This window comes from Petaurus breviceps, unplaced genomic scaffold (assembly GCF_028583685.1).
Source record: "Petaurus breviceps papuanus isolate PSGF00001 unplaced genomic scaffold, PetGlider_PUasm1.0 90925, whole genome shotgun sequence".
NCBI lineage: Eukaryota > Metazoa > Chordata > Mammalia > Diprotodontia > Petauridae > Petaurus > Petaurus breviceps.
Genome location: NW_027187380.1, coordinates 36,865,709 through 36,871,353, shown reverse-complemented (window position 1 = coordinate 36,871,353; position 5,645 = coordinate 36,865,709). Strand labels below are relative to the sequence as shown.

At 35.3% G+C, this 5,645-nt stretch overlaps 1 long non-coding RNA gene across 1 annotated transcript in view; it reads right to left on the bottom strand.

Annotated features, from left to right (window-relative positions):
- Window positions 1–505: 505 nt before the first annotated feature.
- The window catches only part of LOC138152342 (uncharacterized), a 77,290-nt gene continuing 72,150 nt past the window's right edge, over window positions 506–5,645 (bottom strand). The window contains exon 3 of the long non-coding RNA XR_011166077.1: window positions 506–1,119. This is a non-coding gene — a long non-coding RNA (uncharacterized lncRNA). The remainder of the gene's footprint in view (window positions 1,120–5,645) is intronic.

Below are 5,645 nucleotides of genomic sequence, written 5' to 3'. Positions count from 1 at the left end.
GAGGAGATATATAGGATTATAGCTTCTGGGGATGGTCAGATAAAGCAAGAGTTTTTTAAGGATGGAGGAGAAATGAGTGTATTTCTACATGACTTAAAAAGAGTGAAGGCAGAACACCTTTAAGCTGGCCTCTTTTTGAGTCAGAATATAAATGAGTGGTAATAGAATCTATGTGGGGAAGAGCCACTGAAACAGAGTCTTGTAATACTTCCAAATGGAGAGTATATATGCAGGGGAAAGTCACAAATACTGTGAAAATTTTAACAGTTGTATTTTCTTTTCTTAGAAATGTTGAACAGGTCAGAACAAACTCAGCATGGTACATGAGCATTGTCTATAAAGTAAGAAGAAACCTCTTGGTATGAGGCTCAGGGAATCAGTCTCCTTACTTTATAGATGCACCTCATATTTCAGTAGTAAAAGATGTGAAATCCTGCAGAAGATAAGCAGTAGTAAACCATTTTCTTTGCTAAATGGCAATGCAAATAACATGAAAGTAACATGGGAGATCATAATGAATAAATAGTAATGTATCATTAGGATAGAATGTGTATCCTGTAGACTAAACTTGCTTCTTCATGACAGCATTAGCTTGGATGCTCTCCAAAAGCTCTCTAGAAGAGCCAGAAAAGTTAGGGAAAATGGGAAAGATACATACAATGCTGTTGCCTTTAAGAAAAAAAGACTTCAAAGAATAAAACAGTGACACTGAAACTTTCAATAAGGTTTAATGGTCAGGTCGTTACCCAGTAAGTGGTCAAAATCCACCAATACTTCTATTATTTCAAGAGTTTTGGTTGGTCCCAGCATATAATGAAAAAAAAAAGTCATTTTCACCCATTATGTAACTGTAGCCTTTGACCCCTTCAGTTACTTTTTCTTCTCTTTTCTCTCCAGGTTTTTGGGACACCACTCTCCTGGCTCTCCTCCTATCTGGCTGCTTCTTCTTAATCTCCTTTGTTGGATCTTCATCCTTTTCATGTCTGCTAAACTTGCATGTCCCCAAAGGTTCAATCTTGGATCTATTCTTTTCCCTTTATGCTGTTTCATTTGGTGATCTCATCAGCTCCCTTGGATTCAATTATCATCTTTCCCAACAGATCATCTTCAAAGGCAGAACTAAAAATAATAGTACACCACTGTTGCATTTTCCAGATTTAGATACAAACCATACATATAAGACTTAATATAGAAAAGCTATTTTCAATTGTTTGAGAACTTCCTCAGCAGTTGTTCCAGGGATGTAGTAATGTGAGATTCTACTCAGCATATCCCTCCCACAACATGTAGTAAAGCCTTAGTGTGAGAGCCTTTGACTATTATTGTTTTTGTAATAAGGGAATGGCCAGAGATAGCTCGGCACTTATGAGCATGTGCAGCAGGTTTTCACATGGACTATAGATCATGTGCAGGACTTCTTGACAGTTTCCTGTCCAAAAGGACCTCTTCAATTGCCTGCTGAGCCAGAACTCTTGGTGCATAAAAAAGGGTCCCCTCAAGGGAACACTGGACTGGGATTCAAAAATGGCTATGTTGTCTTAGACAAATCATTTCACTTTTTTGGACTTGGATTCTTTTTTTTCTTCAGATTTTCTTCTAATTCTTCAATTAGTGCTTTATTTTTTTCCCAATTACATGTCAAGAAAATTTTTTATATCCCTCTTGTAAAAATTTTGAGTTCTAAAATTTCTCCCTTTCTAAGATGGGAAGCAATTTGTTGTATAGGTTATATATGTGCACACATAAACACACACACATATATACATATACAAACATGTATATATACACACAAAGATACTTACATATATACTATATACACATACTTAAATACACATACATATATTTAGATATCTATAATCATACTCACATATAGACACATACATTCATATGTATCTATGTAAGACCATACAACACTTATTTGTCCTCTGTTTCTCTGAGGGTGGATAACATCTTCCTTCATAAGTCTAAGTTTTTCCATGTTTTTTTAAGTCTACTAATTCATCATTTTCTACACCACAGCGGTATTTCAATCTTATACTGTCTACTTATTTTAAATAATCTAAAACAATATTGATTAATATGGCTGGCATATATGTAGTTTCCCTATTTTTCTCTTTTGATTAAGTCTATTTTAACTTTAACTTTGTCTGAGATCATGATTACTACCCCTGCTTTTTTTCCCTAATAGATTCTACCCCTGATCTTTATTTTATGCTTGTGTGTATCTCATTTCCTATTTCTCCTGACCCCTCTACTTTATTTCCACCTGCTACCTTACCCTCCTATTACTTAACCTATCCCCCCTCCAAGGATCCCTGCTTTATCCTACCATTTCCATTCATCTAAACACCCTTCTATATCCCATGTTATACCCCATTCCTTTACCCTCCCCTCTAAAAATCCCTCCCTTATCCTCTCCTCACTCCCTATCCCCTTAGCCTTTTATTTCCTTTTGAATTTAGAAGACTTTTATACCCTTCTAGATATATATGTATTGTTTCCTCTTTAACCCATTCCCAATGAGAGTCGGGTTCCAGAACTACCAGCCCTCCTCACTCAACTAATTCCTCTGTGTCAGTTCTTCCTCTCAGACATCATTTGTATAAGATAATTACTCTTTTTACCTTTTCTCAAACAATTTTAATTTTAGAATCATACTCAGGTCTACCCCAATTTTTTTTTCCAACTACCCAATTACTAATAACAATCTTTGACATATATTTTACATTTTCTCATATAAAAAGTAAACAGTATGTCCTCATTGAATCCCTTGTAATTAGTCTTTGATATGCACCTTATATTTCTCTTGAATCTCATATATCAAATCTTCTATTAAGTTCAGGTGTTTGTTTTTTTTTCAACAAACAAAGTCCTGAAAGTCTGGCAGTTCATTGAATGTCTTTTTTTATTCAAGATTATCTACTTTGGTTCTTTAGCTGCAAAATTAGATATTTGTACTAGATGATCTCTAAGGTCCTGTCAATTCTAACATTATAAGATCAAATCAAAGCTGAGTTAAGCTTTCCCCTTGTTCTAGCAAACTTGAGGTTCTAGAGAAGCTATGGATAGGGTTTTAATTCCCTATTCAAGCAAGAGACAAAGCCAATTACAAAAGATAAAATAGATGTCAGGTACATTAAATTGAAAAGATTTTGAATAATAAAAAATAATGAAATTAAGATACCAGGGGAAATCTTTGTATTAAATATTTCTGATTATGGTTAGCTATATGAACAACAAGCAGAAAAACACAGGCAAAAAGCCATTCCCCAATAGATAAGTGGTCAAAGGAGCCTCCTAGACTCCAAGGTTCAATCTTCTTACCATGACCCAACTTTTTTTTTTAATATCTTCACCATACTGGAAACTTGAATTCTACCCCTTTGTTCCAGCTCTGATAGGTGAGCCTTTACTGCTTTTTGCTAGGGTTGGGTCCTCCAGGACACTTTCTGTCACAGTCCTCACTAAACTTTTCTTCCTAATTCCTCACCATCATCCCTCTCCCACTTTTTCGAGTATACTTTTATGTGTTATATTTCCTATTAGAATCTTTCCTGCTCAGGAACTAGGAAGTAATATCAATAATTTGAGTCTTTAGTTCTCCAAGTTAGTTCAGTCTTGAAGATAATTTCAATACCATTGAAGGAAAAAATAATCTAATTTGAATGGAGGGAAGTGTCAGAATATTGATCTTATGTGATCCTTGCCAATGTTAACCTTTATACAGACACACCCTTGAACTTTTGACTGGTTTGTTCTTTGGTAATTTTTAATGTTTCTTTTAGTCATTTTTACATAGAGCCTTGAACAATTCTTTGCATATGCATTCAATAAATGAAGGTTGAATTGAATGAATTAAATAATAACTACTATTAATAATTATCATGTTAAATATAAGTTATTTTTATGGCAAATAATTTTGTAGGACATTAATAGAACAAAAGGTCTTTAGATCCTCATAATATCCCTATGAGGTAGGTGGTGGAAGTACAAAATTTGTGTGAACCATTTTGTTTATTGGACAGGCTTTTTTTTCCAGACAGTACACTATAGTATCTTTTACTAGTAGCACTAGGGGTTTTTGCTTGTGGTAACAGCTTGAAATGCTTAATTTAGCCACCAGATGGTAACAGAAGTTCAAACTGCATCCAGCTCCCTTGGGCATGCTCAAACTCCGCTACTGCAGCAGGCCTGCTATAGCTAATCAGGACACCAGGTGGTACTCAAAGTTGGAGCTGCCAGACTCTCCCCCGCCCCCCTCCCCCATTTCACTACTACTTTTCTTTCAGAGAACCTAAGTCTTATCTAGGTGTATGGGCATTCCAAGAATTATTGACCAATCTCTCTTGGATCATTTTGTCCCATCTTCCTGTGTCCTAATCTCCTGTTTCCCTTTTAAAGCATGAACCCAAAGAACTACTCAGTTACATAAAGATTAAATGAATTTTTTTTTACTTAAATGAGATTGAAACGACAGTTAAAATCCTATCACATTGCTGCTGTCACTGATAAGATCTGATATCTCAACTCACCCTTCTTTTCCAAAGACTGTTTCTAGAAGATTCTCCCCAAGTAATTTGGTTCTCAAAGATAAAAGAAGTAGAATAGATTCATGCAAATAGTCTCAGTGCATTTGTCTCTATCTTCCTGTTCTCTCTTTTTATTTCAATAGCACTTAACACACATGCTCCTACCTTCCCACTAGGTAGAGTCATATCTGAGTGCCTTCATAACCTATTCAATTTCTCCCAGAATTTCTGCTAGTCAGATCTAAAAACCTACAAGCTTAAATCCTTGGAAAGGAGATAGTGTCCTATGAGAGAAAACAAGACACATAGTAATACAGTATCCTTTTAAAAGAATTACAGTGACATGATCTTTGATGCTTCAAGATGCAGAAAATGCAGGAGAAAATCATGTACCTGTAGCACTGTTGCAAAAAATGATATACAAGTATTATTATCTCCATTTTACAAATTAGGAAACTGAAGCTCAAAGAGGTAAAAATGTCTGCAAAGCTGCATAATTGTTATTTGACAAAGCCAGACTTCTGACTGGAGATTTAATGTTTCTTCCACTAGACTGGAAGATGGAGTTTCTATTTAATTGTCTGGAAAATAGTGGAAGTTCAAAGGAGTTAAATAAAAGACGGAAAATGGGAGAAATGCCATCTCTTAGACTTTGAATAAATCCAAAAAGGTTTCTGTTTGATGTTGGTTTCTATCTCTGGCCACTGTGTTTGGCCAATGACAGTGTTGAACTTGTGGAGAATAAGAAACATTTCAAATAATCTAAATCTCTGTTCCTTTCTTGTTCTCTCTGTGCCTCTCTGTTTTTATTTCCTCTATTTTCTTGCAGTGTGCATATGCTTAAAAAAAAAAGGAGTCTTGTTTACTCTGGCTATGGAATTAATATAACATAAAACAAGACTTTTTCTTTTTTTATCTGGCAACACTCAGATGAACTAACCTGGCCCAGAACAATGTTGGCATGTTGGCAAAGCAGATCAGCAGGCTGTTTTGCATGATTATCTTTATGAGTAAGCACAGTTTAGTCTAGTATACTTTTTTGTTTAATAATACATGATTTCCCCACCCATCTCTCTCTCTCTCTCTCTCTCTCTCTCTCTCTCTCTCTCTCTCTCT